The sequence below is a fragment of the Podarcis cretensis genome, assembly GCF_951804945.1.
Source record: "Podarcis cretensis genome assembly, chromosome: 10".
NCBI classification, from domain to species: Eukaryota; Metazoa; Chordata; class Lepidosauria; order Squamata; family Lacertidae; genus Podarcis; species Podarcis cretensis.
Genome location: NC_137179.1, coordinates 51,675,663 through 51,695,002, shown reverse-complemented (window position 1 = coordinate 51,695,002; position 19,340 = coordinate 51,675,663). Strand labels below are relative to the sequence as shown.

General features: G+C 40.6%; 1 long non-coding RNA gene across 1 annotated transcript in view; it reads right to left on the bottom strand.

Annotated features, from left to right (window-relative positions):
• The window catches only part of LOC307226008, a 113,307-nt gene that overhangs the window by 54,092 nt on the left and 39,875 nt on the right, over nt 1-19,340 (bottom strand). Inside the window, exons 2-3 of the long non-coding RNA XR_013843242.1 lie at nt 15,557-15,730; nt 7,404-7,506 (exon numbers count right to left, since the gene is read on the bottom strand). This is a non-coding gene — a long non-coding RNA (uncharacterized lncRNA). The remainder of the gene's footprint in view (nt 1-7,403; nt 7,507-15,556; nt 15,731-19,340) is intronic.

Sequence of the window (19,340 nt, the reverse complement as noted above, 5' to 3'; positions counted from 1 at the left end):
CTCAGTTTGCGGCTTTTATTTATTGCAATAGTCCAGGAGGAAAAAATAGTAATAATTGCAGGCAGGCTACACTATGGGCCTAATGAACGTTATGTTTCTGAAGAATGGAGCTCTGATTCTGTGGCACACTTCAGTAAATTATACAAATTAAATATTCATTACTTAGTACTTCATTAGTTCACATTTGGAACACTTTTTCTTCATTATAATAGCCCAAGGAAAGACTTCTTTCCTCTTAAAAAAATAATAAAAATAAAGCCACTTCATTCCATTGTTTTTCAGAAACTCTTTAGTTACCGTGATAGGACAAAGTTGTATTTCTTACATTGCTAACCAGAGCATCCTTTTTTAGGTTTGCTTTTTTAGGTTGAATATATATTATTTCACAAAACTAAAATGTGAGCAGTTCCTATTTCAGCTGCTGACAGAGCTAAATATTTATATACTCACTCCTCATTTTAACTATGGATTTGCTTATACACTTAATCCGTGTTCAAAAAACGGAATATTTAGCTTGGGATCTATTGGCCAATATGAATAAAAAATGGATTTCTGGATTATCTCACTTGTAAATTCCTATACATACCCCTTTTGCTTCATAGCATTAACCAGGTTTGTCATTATACGTCTGCACCAATGATAGCCATGGTTTGGTTGTAACTTAGTATTTGAAATTATAGGTTCAAGGTTGATAAGACATCATAGGTGACAAAAACACCTGTGTAGCCTTACATATAACTGGCTTCAGTTGAGTCATAATGGCAAACCATGGTTGTATGTGTTAGAGAAGTGGGGTCAGTGAGGGGGAAAAACCTGACTATTCCAATTTATATGAGGGTAAAATAACCTAGCACAATAGCTTCTGGATCTATTTGTCTGAACTTTGACAAGTTTAATATCCAGGGGGCACTTTCCTCATGTTACCATTTTTCACACCAATTGCCCACAAAAAAACTAGGAGAGGGAATGTGCTTACTAATGCCCACCCCAATTGTAAAGCCTGCCCTTGTGGAGAACCACTGTACCCATCTTTCTGAAATTTTGCAAGCTTCATCCCATCAGAAGGGTTGGCTTTGCAGAAATTACAAAGCTTATCAGACAGATACATATCTACTGAGAAATATTCCAGGCAAATTGTTGGCCCCTGAACATGAAAAAGAAGTGAGCATTGCAAGCCTGCAGCCTTATACTGTCATTGCCCAGTGGCAAGATTAGCTCATCTCACTGCTTGTGCTCCTTCTGGTTTTGCTAATAAAGACCAGAAATATGAAAGTGGGGACTTTAAAGTTTCCTGCATGAAAGCCTTTGGCTGGACCTGCCTAATACATATTTTTAAAGTTTTTTATTAATGTAAAATCAAAAGTATACTCTGGGGAAGCTCCTTTGCTTGCAAAAATCACCCACAGGAAAGAAAGGCTATATAGCCATGGCTTAGGTTCCCCATTGTAATCACTGGGGTGTGTATGAGAGAGAGAGAGAGACCTTCAGATTTAACAGATCAGATCAAAACACACATAACAAATTGTATTGGACATTGAGCAGATCCAAAATAGATCTGACTGCTTCCAAACGCTACAAATACAAGGTGAATGTTGTAGTCACTGCACACCCCTTTTATTGCAAAGATTCAAGTCTTCAGGCATTCTATTCACTTGTAAAAGCAACACACAAACAGGGAGAGTGGATATGAGTGTCCTAATCTGTTGTGCCTATTACTTTCCATGATTTGGAGTGTGAACTTCTGAAGAGGAGAGCCTTCACAAGCACAGGAGGTTTCCCATCTCAGAAGATCCAAAGTCATTGTACGGTGACCTTATTCTACTAGGTGGGTTGGGGTCAGATGAAGACTTGGCTTGCAAGTTCACACTCAAATTTGAGGGACTGATTTCAGAGCTAGCATACCTCTCCCTCGATATGTTGCTTTTATGCATGAGTAAAATGCCTGAAGAGCGTGTATGTACTTCACTGATATATAATTACTTTTGAATGAGAATTCATTGTATTAATTTACAGTATGCATGTACGTATCGAGCAACAGAAAGCTAACTTCTGTATCCTTTTCCTGAATAGTTTTCCAACATTAGCTGTTTTATGATTAGTGTGTTCGTATTCCCATAGCTCACCGGTTGACCATTATTGTAGAGAAAAAGCTTTGTGATCAAGTGACAAAGTTGTATATTTAATGCCTGAAACATGTAAAAATTTTGCTGGTAAGCATAGAGTGCAAATTAAGCGAGTCCCAGTCTGTAAATAAGACCCTTTGATTATACAGACATTAACATATGAAATTAATATCTTTGAAGAAGTTACACAGCTTGAGGCAAAAACTCAGGGTGGTTAACAAAGCCCCTCGTGTACACTATCCAGTGATAAGCCTTGTGTCATCAAATATTTTTATTTCATACAAGATGCCCACGTTGTAAAAAGCAGTTATAACCATAAGCTCCAGCTATGATCACTATAAAGAAAATCAATATTAAATAAAAGCATTAAATAATGCAGCATTTATCTTTTTGCTCATGTCGCTCGTTTATTGATTTTTTTTTTTAACATAACCGCCTCCTTCCAACATGCACAATAGCTGCAACCCAACCTTACGGACAGTAAACATGTCCAGGAAAGAAAACTAAGCAGATATTTAAGCCTTTTGGTGAATGATGATCCATTGGTTTTTCACCTTAACAAAAACACCCAACTGCAAAAAAATAAAAGGGCTTTTTATTCTTCCCCAAGAAAAGGAAGATGACAGGGAAAACAGATGGAAGCAGATCACAGATACACCTGCATGTGCAGCCACAGGGTTATGGGCACATCCAGGCACTCATAAGGATTCGTGCAATGACACATCATGTGCAATGACCCTAATTTTGATACTATGAATATAAAAGTCCCTCGTTTTTTGTTTAAAAAAGTAATAACCCTCGTATTAAAGGCATGTGCTATGCAAGGATTTATTTATTTATTGTCAACCTTGAAATGATGGCATCCAAGTTAGACTTCCTAGTCCCATTTCATGTTTTTGAAGGTATTTTCATTCTGTTCACTTTTTTCTGAGTTGAACCTGAGTATAGCTCCATGGTTGATAGGTGTCCTATTGGTGATCCTGAGCAGGCAGCAGACTGTGTCGATAGGATGCCTGCAGTTACTGAGGTCAGACTACAGAAACCCACATGTTTTAGATCATGGGTGCAGAATGAGTTGAGCTGTAAGGTGCAGAAGGGCCACACTGCTCTGTGTTGTGAGGGACTGTGGACTGCAGATTTATAAAGAACTGAACATCAACCTTGGGCTATTTGCATCTCTAAATTCTACCATGTGAAATACAGAATTGAGATTATGAGAGCCACCAGTTGCTGTCAGCATATCATACTATTTTAGGAAAAAATCCTAACAGAATTGAAGAGACCTTCGGGTTGTGATGGACAGCTCTGTGAAAATCTTATCAGACTTTCTCAGCCTTAGGTCCCCAGATATTGTTGAACTACAACTCCCATCATCCCTAGCTAGCAAGGCCAGAGCTCAGGGATGATGGGAGCTGTAGTCCAACAACATCTGGGGACCCAAGGTTGAGAAACACTGCGTGTGAAGCTGAAGGAAAAAAGCAAATTCTGCACTGGGGGTTGAAAAGAAAACTGCCAGTACTGTGATGCATACAAATATGTGATACAGCCAGTGCTATTTTTCTAGAAAAAGAGGTGTCGGAACTCACTATGAACGCCTTCCTTGTTCTCTTAGAATGGCAATGGTGCCCACCTGATAGGTGCTGGAACTGAGCAGTAGACCACTTCTGCACATGCACAGAAGCGGTCCTCAGGTTGCGGATCCGACTGGACCTCCGGAACGGATCCCATCCGCAACCGGAGATACCATTGTATTTCTGACTACTGTAATGTGGAGGGGCCTAGTCCATGTTTTGTGTTTGTGTGTTCTAGTTCACCAGGGTCAAGAGCAGTTCCAGTCCAGCTCTGGAGAGCAGGTCAAAATGGAACTGAGAACATAGATTTCTGGTGGCTTTTCTTCATGCCCAATATTAGCTTCAGTTTATAAATAAAATATTTCGGTCACCATCCTTTGTGCCAAAAGTACATTTTACAATTGTGATGAGAGACTTCTGGACACTGGCTGAGGACTATTTCACAGACAAAAACCTCTGGATGCCTGTTGATAGTGTAAGTGTGTGAGTGTTGTTACTTCACCTTCCTGCTATGTTTAAAACTGAAAAGAGAAAACTAGACCTACTATGGCTGCTCTCCCAACCATCCCTCATTTGTTGCTCATGATTCCCATACAACTGTGGGAGTAAATGAATGACTGGAAATTTTCTTCTGTGCTATGGAGATAGACCACAGTATTAAAAAGTGTGCACTTTTTCTGCACTAAGCTGGAGAACAAGTGTTTGATAGGTTTACCAGCTGCAGGAGGTAATTATGTTTATCAGTGCAAAGGAGGCACTGACAAAGCATTTTTCTCCAAAGAAAAATATTGATTTTGAGGTTATAAGTTCCACCAGGCCAGGCAGAAGCTGGAGGAACGCATGGATGAGTTTCATGCACGTTTCAGAAGCCCAGCTGCTTCCCGTGAATTCAAATATTGACAGCGAGACACAAGCTCAGATATTTCAAGATGCCCCAGGAACATAATTTCTAGGGATTCAAATTTGCTCCTCCCTAAACTGTTGCACACTGCTTGCACTTACGTAATGGCAGAGGTACACACTCAACAAATGGATGCCCGCCCAGCAAAAATGATGAGTAAGCTTCTGTTGGGGAAACTCTGGTTTCAGCCCTGCCTCTCCCCGACAATATCCTCACTGAGCAGACAAAAGAAGTATTTGTTGTAAATGTGTCAAGCTGTGGAAGATCACAAAGATCACCATCTCAGAAATTTATCAGGCCATCTCACTACAGGAATCCAAAAGCACAGAAGGCTGTTAATACAATTGATGCTGATCGTCACTCTGCAAATAACACTGGATCATTTTCAGAATGAGCTGATCTTTTGGTCACTGATGACCTCAGTGGTCCATATGTTTGTACAGTACTCTATCCCCGGCGCAAGGCACAAACCAGGCACAATGTTTCAGCATGACGTAAAATTCTCATTTATAGGTATCATATTGAGACTCTCATCCTTTGTGACAATCACATATCTTACAACCACAGAGCACTAAATAAATCAGGTCAGTTTGGCTTAGATAGCTGTTGTCCCAGACCTCAGCTGCCTCCCCACCATACATTTAAAGCACATGACTTCCCTCAGGAACTGTAGGTTGTTAAGGGTGCTGGGAAATGTAGCTGTGTGAGGGGTAAACTAGAGTTCACATGATTCTCATGTGCTTTAAATATATGGTGCATGTAGCCTTAAAGTCAAAAACAGGGTTGCCGGATTTCAAGAAGTAAAAAATAAAAGCCTGGACATTTTGCCAATTTCCTGAAATTCTCCCTGGACGCTAATTCCATCATTGGAATATCCAGACATAAGGCAACCCTAGCCAGAATGCATTTCCTGGATACCTATCTGACAACCCTACATGAGACTCTAGTAGTCACTTCTTAGATTTTTAAAGGGAAGGTACAAAAATGTACACATAAGAAGCAAATATGGCAAAAAAACCCTCTTAAAATTTAAAGTGCAATCTTTGATGGGAGCACAACAAACACTGCAACTATTATTATTCCAAACTAAGGGCAAAAAAATACAACAAAAAAGTCCTCATGTCAATGAAAGATGGTCTGATAAGGTTCCTACCGCAAACACAAAGCCCGTTTTATGTAGATCAGATTTGCAGCTAATTTATATTTCATGCTGTTTAACAGGTGACATCTAATGAGAATTATTCACTTCTCCCTTTTTTTTTACTGTACCTTATCAGGGGCTGCTAATAACAAGCCTTCCTGTTTTGCATGCAAGTTGCATCTTTTCATGAAATTTTCAGCAGCCTATGACTTACTAAATAAAGCTGTCACTCAATCCTCATTTCCCCTCTGAGTGCAAGGAATCAAAATGGACAGTGAATTAATACTCGGTATTGTCTTTGTTTCGTGAGGCCTCCACAAGAGCTTTGTTCTGTCACCTTTAATGCACTCTCCTGGAAGGACTTGCAATCTGATTTCCTATCAGATGCACAAAGAGCTGAATATTACAAAGCTGATGCTGGGCTCAATCTAATTTATATCTTTGAAATCTCTTGCAGGTGTGGGAAGCAGTTAGTTGGGAGTCTTTAATGGAGATTTCCACATGCTCTTTTCCCCCCTCCCGTAGAGGAACTTGAATTAGCACACATTTATCTTATTTCTTGAAATTAAAACATAATAAGTGAAGAAGAGATTACGCTGCATTCATTTAGTACTGGCGCTATTAGGGCTCCCTTCTCCCAGTAGTCAAGTACGGGAAGCAAAAGGCAAACAGTTCAATCATGAGCACATTTACTCAGAAGGAAAGTCTCACTAGGTTTAATGGAACTTACTACGTGTTAAGTGGGTGTGCTGTTTTCAGGCACATTGAATTAACGATGTACAGACGTCCCCATACTTACATGGAATTCTTGTATGCACGCAGCGCTGGGAAATAAATAATTCAACTCAAAGTCGGAAATGGCGGGAGAGAGCTGGAGAGTCCTCGTGGCTCATGAGTAGACCCTCCATGGAGTCCAAAGAGTACGTCAATGAGGGCAGAGGAAGCCCCAAAGAGACCCGAGATGCAGTGGGGCTTTGTTTACGCTGCTCAGCTTCCCCGCCTAACAGTGCAGGGAAGCGCAGCAGCAATAGGCAATTTCCCACATGTCTTCCAGCCTCCTGCCAGCTCCAGAGTGTCAAGTTCTAGCTATGGATATTTTAGGATATAGTATTTTTGGTGTGGATTGAAGAGAGAGCAGCGGAGAGGATGTTGAAAGGGTGCTTGGAGGATGCTCCCCACTTCACGCGATTTTACTTATGCTCACGGGCCTCACAACGTAGCCTCCACGTAAGTGAGGGGGGTCGCTTGTGCTGTCCTTAACAGTCCAGCCTCTAGACTCCTCGGTCTTACCTTGGCCTAGGAAAATACTGTGCTAAGGAGCTGAACAGAACCTTGCTAATAAACCGTCATCACCCAGATCTGCAAGTCCTGTTCAGGTTCTCACTTAGCTGCGAGTGTCAGCTTTGCTCCCAATATCTCTTCACTCACTTGACCTGACTGTACCACTCCAGCTTTCCCACGCTGGGCAAGAAGGTCTGAAGGGGGTTTCTATGTGTATTTGACTGAACAGCCTCCTTGTAATTGGGTTCCCAATCATCAGGGGGCTTCAAAGCATGTTCAGTTAAATATGCTTAACGTGGGAAGGGCAGTGTTGGGTATGAGGATGGAGTATGAGGTTGCTGAACTATTTTCATTCTATGTGTGGTGGCTCCAACATGCACACCTACCTCTCCTTTCTGTAGGGCTGTCTCTGTGTCCGTAAAGAGCTGCATGCAAGGTTCCTTCTTCAACTGAACTGAATTCGGAATTCTTTTTGTGCAGTAACTCCATCTGAGCATGAGAACATAAATGGAACCATGGATCAGAATATTGATGCACAGGCTGAATGGCCAGAAGGATGCTCTCAGTCAGGCACACGACGTCTAGTGTGTTTTGTGCACAACTGTGAAACGAAACTGGAAAATACTATATAATCCTCATTTGGAAAATAAATTGATATGCAAATTAGAGTAACCTGTCAGCTTTTTTTAGAGCTATTATTTTTGAAGAACAAAATTATAAATTTACAACTTGCATTGTCTGGGATATTGCTAATACTGGACGCTTTTTAGAAAGGTTTTCCTTTATTAAATCAGTAAAGTGAGATGGTAATAACATTTACTTCAAAGCAACTTCAACAGTTCCATCTTATACATGCCTACCTAGAAGCAAACCCCAGTGACAGTACAGGACTACAGGCTAATATTGGCTTTCATTATAAACCACACAGAGTTTACTTCTCTTCTCATGTCAAAGAATGGTTGACAGCAGCAAAGGGCAGACCCTCCAAGTGTCCCTATATTCCAGGGATGTCCATGATTTAGAGAAGCTGTCCCGGTTTTCGTTTTGATCCTGGAATGTCCTGCTTTTTCCAAGGATGCCCCTATTTTCATTGGAGAAATGTTGGAGGGTACGGAGTTATCCAACCCCCAAGCCGTCTGAAGACAATCCTCTACATGGAAGGTTTTAAAAAAATGTTTAATGTTTTATTATGTCTTTATGTCTGTTGGAAGCTGCCCAGAGTGCTAGGTCAACCCAATAAGATGTGTGGGGTATAAATAGTAAAATTATCATCATGGAATGGGACGTCCCTACTTTCATCAGATAGATGTTGGAGGATGTGAAAGGGCTGCTGAGTGTTGCCCTCACAGGGTGGCTTTCAGTGAAGTATAATACTGAGTCTTAATAGATAATGCCCAGAGTACTCCTAACTTGTGTTTATGCCAAAGGGAGCAGATACCCCAGATCTATGGAGCAACCACCAGATCTATCACTCTGCTATTTTGCTGTAGCCACAATAGGAGGTGCAGCACAGCAGCTTTCCCCCCCCGCTGACTGCTAGAGTTGCACCATTTCTGTTTGCATGTCTGAGAAATGGAGAGAGGCTTTAGATGTGCTGCATCCATGCCCACCTTATTTCCCTCCTGTTTTGCAGGCAGAATATCTAAGGCAATGGATCATTCCATTGGCACACTGGGAAAATTCCCACAATGTAATGAGAATTCTGCCATCAGCCCTAACACCACCTCCTAAAGCACCCTCAGCTGTAAGGTTGAGATTGCTGTGTGTGTGTGTGTGTGTTTTCTATAATGCTGTACTTCCAAAGAAAGAAATTGAAGATGTTCACAAATTCACATATAGAGGGAAAATCCAAGCTGTCTTTCAGACCCATCAGAAAACTGAATTGGCAAGCTTTCTCCCTGACGCCAGCCATGTTTAAGCGGCATGCAGCCAGAGACTGCATTTAACAATATAAAAATAATTCTCCATAGCTTACTGAGGTAGCACACACAAATATATATGAGTAATGCCCCAACGTTGCTAGTGAACAAGGCACTTAATAAAAGCCAAACAACTGTCACACATAGGTTAGAAGGTCATTTCTCACACATAAGATAAACTAGAAATCCATCGAAAGGATGGAATCACAGAGAGTATTGTGAAGTTTACTGGAAAATAAAAAATGAGTTTCACATGTTGTTTTATTTCCCAAGGGCACTTTGCTAAATATGTCCATATATTGGCATGCATAGTTCAGAAGGGGTGAAAAAGTATTCTTGTTCTTTCTTAAGAAAAAAGATGAATCCGAGCATCTTGGGCACATGAAATATGCACCAGTTTCAGTCTTGTTCACTTGACCTTATAGTTTCAATTAAAATGCAGCAAGTGAGAGAAAGGAGGGATATTGGCACCATTTGGCAAATACAGAGCACCATTTTTGCTTCTGTAGCATTACCCACACACATCCCATGTTTGTTGATGTACAGTAAAAGTCAGTGGAAATGCGTGAAACAGAAATGCCATCTGATTATATATATATGTATATGACTTAAATACATATTGTTGCACGCCACTCCATTCTCCAAGTGGTGCAAGATTTTAGGGGTTCCAGGTGCACTTTACCAAGGGTTAGTGTTCCTTTTGGAAATGAAGTACAGTGAAGACCATGGTATCTAAGATTTATGGTTTATTTACACATACATAAAGACTCACAAGGGAGGAGTTCGTGGCATTAACACTCCAAGAGGGTCTTGCTTCTCTGACAGTCAGGCTTTATCTGTTGAGGGAGGGGCCACGTTCATTTGCCATATCACACCAAGTTCCTTTCATCCTTTGTTGTCTTAATGGCTCATCACCCAGGCTATCACCTCAATACAGGAGGCTAGCCTGGCTCGATTGGCTTTTGACACTTGCTGATTCTAGGGAATTAGAAGTGTCTAGTACACAGCTTGATACACACGGGTCTGGCAGCCAGTTTTAACACCCCAAGCCTTGATTAAATTCTAACACTTACTGGTTCCAGGAATTTAGAAGTGTCTAGCACCCACAAACTCATGACACTATAATAAAATGTATTCCCCCTGAAAGTTAATACCTAATTGATGGGTTCTGAAAAGTGTATTCTGTGATTTTTGAATGATTTACAAGGAAGGAAATCCCATCTGCCGTAATTTTAGTCCTTCCCCCGCCTCTTCACTGTGGGCGTTTTTGTGTGTAGTATTAGAAAAGAGACAGAACATATCTTTCCTGATGCCTCCCTGCTCAGTGAACCAGTTTGGCCTATCTGTTTCAGTGTCCCAGTGTTTTTCTCCTTAAGTTCAGAGGCTTGATGAGGTCTGGTGGAAGGTCCTATCTCAGGCTAAAAAGTGAAGCAGGTGTTAGAGCAAGAGTCAGAAACAATAGAAGGGAAGTCAAAATGGGAGTAGGGCAACTTTCTGGAGATATGAATTAGCTTAAACCAACCCACAAAGACTACCTCTCAAAGTAATGGCATCATACCAATGGGATGGGTGATTTTGCCTCTACAACCCACAATACTGACATCAATGTACAGTCTATCCTTGTTTTTCAACTTGAGTTCCAGCCAAGGGTGAAAAAGAAAGCATATGGCCATTTAAGGGAGTTGTTTCATAAGAAGTCAGCTGACATATACTAGCACAAATTACTTTGGTTTGGGTTGGATGTTTCATTTTGGGAGCTTTGATTAAGTTGGCCTCTGCATTCTCCTCATAAGGGCATCTAAACAGGCTGCACAAAAAAGGGAAGACATTGGCTGAGCATCCTCAGCTTGAGTCCATTAGCTCAGACCTGGTACTGCAGAGTTTTACCTAGGCCTGAAGGCCAAGATAAAGTAAGGGCATGTAAGGTGGCTGCAGGCACATATCATCATTCAAAGCAGCCAAAAATAAGCATTCATAGGGTTGCCACATTTCAAAGTTGTTGATTTGTAATTTTTTTAAAAAAGAAACCCATTTTTATAACCCAAAACCAGAACATGTCAGAAATTTTCCTGACGTATGTCAAGCCTAAGCATTCACATCAACTTCAATGATTTTTCAGACTGGTTCCAGCTGTTGATGGCTAAGAGCTCATCCCATTGATGAGTTTTGGTCCAATCCAGGCCACCTCAGCAGGGTATGTATTATGTTTTTTTGTATATCTGCACATTGAAATATCAGGATAAGAGCTGCTTAACTCCTCAGGAAAAAAAGTAAGGTCTCTTCAGCTGCAAAGTGCAAGATGCTGTTCAGTTGGGTTCAAGCCGTTCAGATATCTAACTTTGCTAGCAAAATATGAGGCAATCCATTTCACGTCTGAGCTGCTAGTGCTTTTTTCACATAAGGGAGCCAGCTTGAGTTTCACTCTAGAGGGTGACAAAATTTTAATAAGCTGCCCTGGAACTTGGGAGTGTGGTAATAAGGGACATTTGTTATATTCTGTGGAGATGTCATGACTTGGCAAAAAGGGACATCCCTGTAGAATGAAGGACGGCTGGGAACTTTAAATTCCACAGCATATTTGGTCCTACTAAAATATAATGACTTTCAGCACCTTTAAGATCCGTGGCCTACATTTTTAAAGACCCCTTTGCCTGTTTCCCCAGAAAGTCAGCCATAAAACACAGGTGAGGTTTACCATGTTATATTTTCTGATCCTCAGAGAAAACAACCTTTCCTTTGCACATCTGTCTTTTGCTTACAGCTGTATAAACAAGGAGCCTGAAAGATGCAAATTTCACAGCTTTTGTTCCCTTGTACCACATACCTTTGAGATAATTGGCTATTTCTTTCATATATGCCAGCCACATTTCAATGCCTTATTGGAATCTACTTGTTTGAAATAATTACAAATCACACACACACCCCTTTAGCTAGAAAAAAAAAGCTCTGTGTGTATGTGTTCCCTGTCATGATCTCCCTCTCTTCTTCTTTTGTGCAAATTAGGGCTTCATACTGATAAGTTGCTTTATGAAGGGTCTGCAATTTAAGTATGTGGTAGAAAGAGGCACTTGTTTCCTCCACCACACAAAAGGATTGATGAGCCAGTAAGTGTCTGAAGTAGGCCTTCAGTGGTATCCTCAGCACACTTTTATCTCCCTCCCAATCTTTCTATCCCAAGGGATTTTGAAGCATAACAAATAACCTGACACCATTCCTTCCCTCTCTTTTTTGCTAAGATTCTGGGTAAGACTGAATACAATCTCACAAAATGACAACATGGGCATACTGGGGTGTATTACTTCTGAGTGTTTTAATCTAGTCTAGAGAATTAAAGGTAAAGGTACCCCTGCCCATACAGGCCAGTCTTGACAGACTCTAGGGTTGTGCGCTCATCTCACTCTATAGGCCGGGAGCCAGCGCTGTCCGCAGACACTTCCGGGTCACGTGGCCAGCGTGACGAAGCTGCTCTGGCGAGCCAGCACCAGCGCAGCACACGGAAACGCCATTTACCTTCCCGCTATAAAGCGGTACCTATTTATCTACTTGCACTGCTAGGTGGGCAGGAGCTGGGACCGAACAACGGGAGCTCACCCCGCCGTGGGGATTCGAACCGCAGACAATACGATCGGCAAGTCCTAGGCACTGAGGTTTTACCCACAGCGCCACCCGCGTCCCCAGTCTAGAGAATTAACACCCCCCAAAAAAATGCATTTTAAAAATTGATATTCCGCTTGCCATTTCCCTCCATTCAATTTGCATACGGCGAGTGTGTAATTACAAATTTGTCCCTTGTGAAAATGGTTGTGGAGGCTTCAGAAAAGCTTCTCTTTCACCTGCGCCCTCATTGCCAACTTTCCTCCTTCACCCTATTTGTGGGCTTAAGGCTGCCTTCTTACAGTGGTTATGTAGAGAAGCACCAACTCCATGTTTGAACAGTCTCTCATTTTTACATCTCCTCATGAGGTGATTTTAAAATGTGGTTCTACACCTCAGCTCAGTAAAACAAGGCTGCACTTCTACTTAGAATTCTGTCCTATTGAACTCATTGGGGATACAGTGGTACCTCGGGTTACAAACACTTCAGGTAACAGATGCTTCAGGTTACAGACTCCGCTAACCCAAAAAATAGTACCTCAGGTAAAGAACTTTGCTTCAGGATGAGAACAGAAATCGCGTGGTGGTGGTGCGGCAGCGGGAGGCCCCATTAGCTAAAGTGGTACCTCAGGTTAAGAACAGTTTCAGGTTAAGAATGGACCTCCGGAACGAATTAAGTTCTTAACTAGGGGTACCATTGTACTTACAAGCAGATGGGTATGCAGGGGCAGACTTTGGTCTTTAAAATTTCAGCAGCACCCTGTTCAAGGCCAAAATACGAACCCACCTCTCACCCTCTGTTCTGCTTAATTCACTATGTCATAGTTGCGACACCATGCAGTGCTCCCTACACTCAGCACCCAGTGTGGCAGAACCAATCATGCTGTCCTAAATCTGCCTCTGGTGTATGGCTTTGTTTTATAAATGCTGGGTGGTCATTAATATTGTGGTTATTCTCCCAGTATTTACTAGCTGCTTATTTAAATGGGGAAGTCAGAGGGAAATGAAATACAGAAATTCAGCATTCCGTTTTCCTTTAAATTGACCTCCCAGTTTACAATTCCCACTCCCAGTCGCAACTTGAGATAGCACTTCATGCTTTTAATTAAGCAGACTGTAGTCCATGAAAGCTTATGCTGTAGTATATCTGTGAGTGTACCAATAATCCTTTGGCATCTGACACTTTCATTAAACTTCTGAGGATTGTTCCTAAGGACAATTACGGTCAGCCAATACAGCATTTTCTAAGCAACAAAATTATTTTAACATTTATTATCCTTCTAGTCATTGCTTTGAGATGGGAGAGATGGCAGGTCAGCCCAGGCAGGTAAGCATTTTTTAGAATTATCTAATTAACCTTGCTATATGTGTTCCTTTCCCATTGTGGGAATATTGCTTTTTCTCTGGGTTCCCTCAGGAGCTGGGAATTTTAGATACCAACCTGTGTGTTTCTAAACTGCAAATGTCATTCAAAGTCATACATATCCCTCGTGTATGGGTGCAGAAAGGATAATTTAAAAGAATATTAAGCTTATAAAATTTCATGGCAGTGGAAAGCAAATTAAAAAATGAAAATAATGGCTACTTCTACGACCTTCTTTATCCAGTCACTCTGTAGCTGATGTGACACTGATATTCAATATATGGCCAATATAAATAGTAAATTGAAAGTGTATCAGAGAGAAAATTGTAATCATATTTATGAAGTATATCTATGCAAAAATGCAGCAAAGGAAAACACGCTCCTAAGGATTTGAAAAGAGAAGCGTTTTGGAAGTTACCTTCATAGTTCATATAGTCAGATGAGATAAATAGAATTCTATAAGCTTATTTATTATTCTTGGCTTTTCATATGAAAGCATTCAAAGATATTGTGTGATCCATTAGGCTTAGGTTGCTATTGTAATAAAATAATAATTTGTTCCAAAATTTAGCTATGGATTCATCCTTTACTGTACAGTTAAGCAAAGCAAAGCAAAGCAAAGCAGCATGCTATAGTTACAATTTATTTATTTATTTGACATGTTAAGACTGCTTACCGTAACTCAGAAAGTGGTGGTGATTTCCCGGTGTGGTTTCTGGGGAATGAAGAACAAGAGCTATCAGCCCTTGTGGCTGGCCAGTGTCAGCACTGGTGCCGGACAGCCGCAGGGACTGGCAGAATCGCCCGCAAAAATTTAACATTTGTCTGTGCCAATTAGGGCACTGTTGAGTGAGTAATGCTCTGGTAGTAGACCTGGCAGAGCCAGTCTTCCATGGGGCCTGCCTGCCAGGCATAAAAGCTGGCTGTGCCTCCAGCAGACAGCACAGCCAGGAGGGTGTTCATTTGTTTCTTACATGTTAAAACTTGAAGACTAACAGCCTGTCCACAGCTAAGAAAGTTAAGGGCCTTAAGGGTCCACTGGGTCTGGTCAGTGCTGAGATGTGAGATTGTATGGAAACCAAGTTCACGGAGTTGCAAACAGATTTCTTTTCTGGAAACAAGTAACATGGAAATTAGCACTGAACTTCTGCTGGGTTCCACTAGACTTCCAGAAGTGGTGTCTATGTCATGTGAAAGATCACATAGTGTGGAAATCAACAGGTAGGGAAACAGGAAGACTGAATAAAGTGCCTTCTGAATGGAGCCTGAATCTAAGTGAAATGGAAGTGCTGCTGGTAGTTCGTAACTCACATCTGTTTTTGACTGCAGAGCACATGCCATAAAACAGAGTTGAGGAACCTGTAGTTCTTCAGATGTTGCTGGACTGCTATTCCCATGATTCTTGACCCGTGGCGATGGTTAGCTGGGGCTGATGGAAGTTTCTCAGCCCTGTCCCTTATGAATAGGCTGGAGTATGACTCTGTACATATGATGGCTTGATACAAAAGAACTCTTGGCTCCTGAGTCTTTAATAAGTTGTGTAGAAAAGTGGATTTTAGGAGGCATTGTTGGCAGGGCGGGGTGGGTGGGTTGAGATTAAGCAATCAAAAGGCTAATAAGTTTCTGAAATAAATAATTAAATAGTCATGCAAGCTACACTTACTGAAATTTCCCCTTCCACACAAGGGGCTGGAGTCCTGAGCTCTTTTGAAGATAATCAATAGTGGAGGAAGAGATGGGGAAATACGCTCTGTATTACATCCCATAGCTTCGCCAATGCTGCATTCAGAGGTGTGTAGTTTTAGTGTCAGAAGAATGTGCTCGTTTCCATCACCACCTGCGGCCAAAGGAATAACAAAGGAAGAAACTGTTTGGGATAGGAAAATGGAGAAAGAGGGTAACATTTGAGAGAAGGGAAATTTTTTTGCAGACACCCCAGTAGTTCAGGGGAACAGAAAAACGGGTGGGTGCACCTGATAAGTAGTGGGAAATAGAAGGGACCAGCCTTTAATAGAGGGTAACAAAGTTTTAATCTGGGAACTTTAGGCATATAAAACAAATATCGTACCTCAGTGGACTAATTTCTCCTAAAACAGCCGTAGAACTATCAAACTCATCCTTAAGCTATATTAGCAAGTCAAACCTCATTTATTTCAGTATGGTTTGTTCTGGTTCTCTACTGTAAGGCACTAAAGCTTGGCTGAGAGAAGGGGAAATATATTCCATGAAACACATCATTAGCGCTATAAAATGGCCACAGGCCTTCTAGCAGATTCTGTACCACCACAAAAAAAAAACAAAAAAAAATGGGGATGTGTGGCCTTGTACTAGGTCCCTCACCAATGTATTTTTTAGAATGTTAGCAAGCTCTTATATTGTCTGATTTCCTTCAGCCAAGTATGAAGTTTACTCTGAATACTATAACAGAAGATTTACAACACAAGTGGCAGCAGCTGTGGCTCAAACAAATGGCAGAGGGGGAGAGTTAATTCCCTGAACCGATCCACATAAAAAGGCCGGTGTTCTTGTATCGCTTGGCGTCTGCATGCAAAGAATCTCTTATAAATGTAAGACATAAAATATTATACCTGAGACAGTGGAATAGAAAATTAGGTCACTCTTGTACTTTAATTGCCATTACTCTTTTCCTTCCAATGGATACCACAGTTTTAAATGATAACATTTAAAATCAAATATTAAGAATGATTGCAATGTAATTGTTTCATTTCTTTCATGTTTGTACTCATTAAGGACTTAAGTGAGGTCATTTCTTTAAAAGAAACTGCTTTCAGGCAGCTTTGGTCCTATTAAGTGTTTTAAAAGATTAAATGCAGGAGGTCTGCTTTCTGAATACCAAGAAGGGGACTTGCTGGAGAAGCCGAAAAACAATTTCAAACATGGGAAATGTGGGCGAATTATTCTGTCTAGAACTAAAAGGAAGCCTATATTTATGGCACCTGATTTATTTGTTTGATATACAGCATTTGCTGGGCTTTATAATTTTTAAGATGTGTGAATAGGGTCACATTAGATATTACAGGCATAGTGAGGCTGTGATTTACAAGACTTCATATTGTGCCTATTGACCTTCTCAGTAAGAAAGGTTGGTGGTTGTAAAAGCACTGGAAAATTAAACCCCTTGGAGTCAGTTTAATGTATTATAAACTCTTTTAACAACCAGCAAAATAGCCGTATCAACTTCTCCATCTGATTATTATCTTTCAGTTGTTGTTGCATTGTTGTTTTAAAAGTTTGGTTTTTTTTATAAAAAGTGTTGCTGTTTGTTTGTTTTACTTCCAAACAACAATTTGCCCTTCCTAAAAACAATGGCAAAGGGTTTTGGCTTGGAACTTGTTGATTCAAAGGAGGAGGTAAAGAAATAAGCGGAATGGGACAATTAAACCTCCTGTAGATCTCTTTCTCTCTCATATCTCTATGTTTCTTTATGTTGGGGTAAACACATTTATCTATTCTACTAAAAAAAAAACCCCAACATATTAGCAGATGTACAGTTGGAAGTAATCAATATCCAGACCTCAGAGCTGGGTAATGTTTCATGTTAACACACTCACAGTGAAATGGATCGGTTGGGGACAAGAAATAGCTTTTAATTATCAGAACAATGTGTCATGGATATTCCTGAGATTGTGCTATTGGAATACAAAGTAAGACAGACAGACATAGAAACAAAGGATTGGAAAAATCCAGCAATCTTTTGAGCTGTGTTAACAATTTATTTTCTTCAAAGATTATCTAGCAATAATACGATAGATGACCGGATTAGCAAATGGCTATGCACACAATTATAAGTTGCTATTGTTTATGTTAATCGGTCCAACTATTTTAATAGTGCTACATTTTCCAGTGCAGATTGTGTGTTTTTAATAAAAGTGTTGCAAAAAAATTGTGTGTTATTCCCTCTCTTATTCTTGTATGATTTTGAATAAACTTTTGGATATATGATTCTGGTGCTGTTGAATCCTAGAAAATGAGAGTACTACCCCCTTCCCCTAAATTCTATAACTTTTTAACTATTTCAGATATATGCAGATCTGCAAGCTAAATATTGTACAGACACTATTGTGTCGGCATTTGATGGATTGCAAGCACCTTAGTGTGACTCACAGAAACCTCTCAGGAAGGCAACCAGAATGATCCTTTCTTGCAGATCAGGTCAAAGATTAGAGAGGAGCACCAGGAAAAGAACATCTTTAAGAAACAGTTGTGTGTGTTTTAAAGTGCTTTTCTATCATCTGCCATATGGTTTACGGAGATAGAGGATTTCTAATCATGTACTGGCCTGTCATCACTGGCAGATCATGCTAGACCCCCTGATGTATCATAGGCCATTGCAGTGCAGTAATCTCACAGAAGGTCTCACATGAGAGAGGTAAATTTCCTTGGTGGCGCTTTTTTAAAGGCCGCCCAATGCTACACAAATATATAGGAGATTTCCACAGTGTTTTGTGGCATTTGCAGTTAAGAAGAAACCACTGTGCCAACACACACAGTTCTGACAAGCTTCTAAATTTCAGGTGTCAAAATATTTTATCAGAACAACAGACAACTTATCATTACATCACAGAAGGAGAGGTAACCGCTGACAGGTTTCTTCAGTGGGTGCGGTACAGTTCATCATCAAAGAACTGCAGCCTTTTGAGTCAAGTGCTTAAAGAAAAAGCATGCATTCTAGTTTGCTGGACCTTGCAGAATTGTTTCATATTCTGAGGAGTGCCAGCTTGAATAAAATATTGTGGGGACCCAGGTAAGCCTCGCCCCACATAACTGATCACATGACACAGTGCAACACACTGGTGCCAATCAATGGGGGCCCCCTCAAATATTTTGCTGGTGCCAAAACCCCACGGCCCCTAGGAGTTGGCTCTAATGCTTACTCTTTACATCTTAGGTTTGGGCTGTCTGGGTTTTTTGTTATTAAAATCCAATCAAATGCTTTTTATCAGTTCCTGGATGGTCTTTCTCATTTCAATATAACCTTGCAGTGTGTGGATCTAATAGATTTTTTAAATTTTAAGCAGGATTCCTAGGATAGGTTTGACCAATGGTTTACTTGTTTCAACATTTTGTCTGCCAACAATGGCCAATCGTTTGCTTCAACAAGGCAAGATGCCCCAGACTATATCTGGTATTCAGAAGTGGTATTCAAAGGTATGTTTCTAAGAAGAGGGGTAGCTGCTGGAGACTTACCAATAATTCTATCCTGTAGTTAGAGGATCCTTGTATAAATCTAGTTATGCCATTGGCCCCAGTTGCAATGTGTCCCAGAAGGTGTAGATACGTTATAGAAGTTAGTGCTTCATTTTGTACAATGTTAAATTGCTACCTATCACTTTCATTAGCTGATTGCGGATTTTTGCCTTCTTCCTGAGAGTCAATTTTGTTCCTCTCTGTGCTGCTAATATTTTAAAAATAAATTTCAGTAGTGT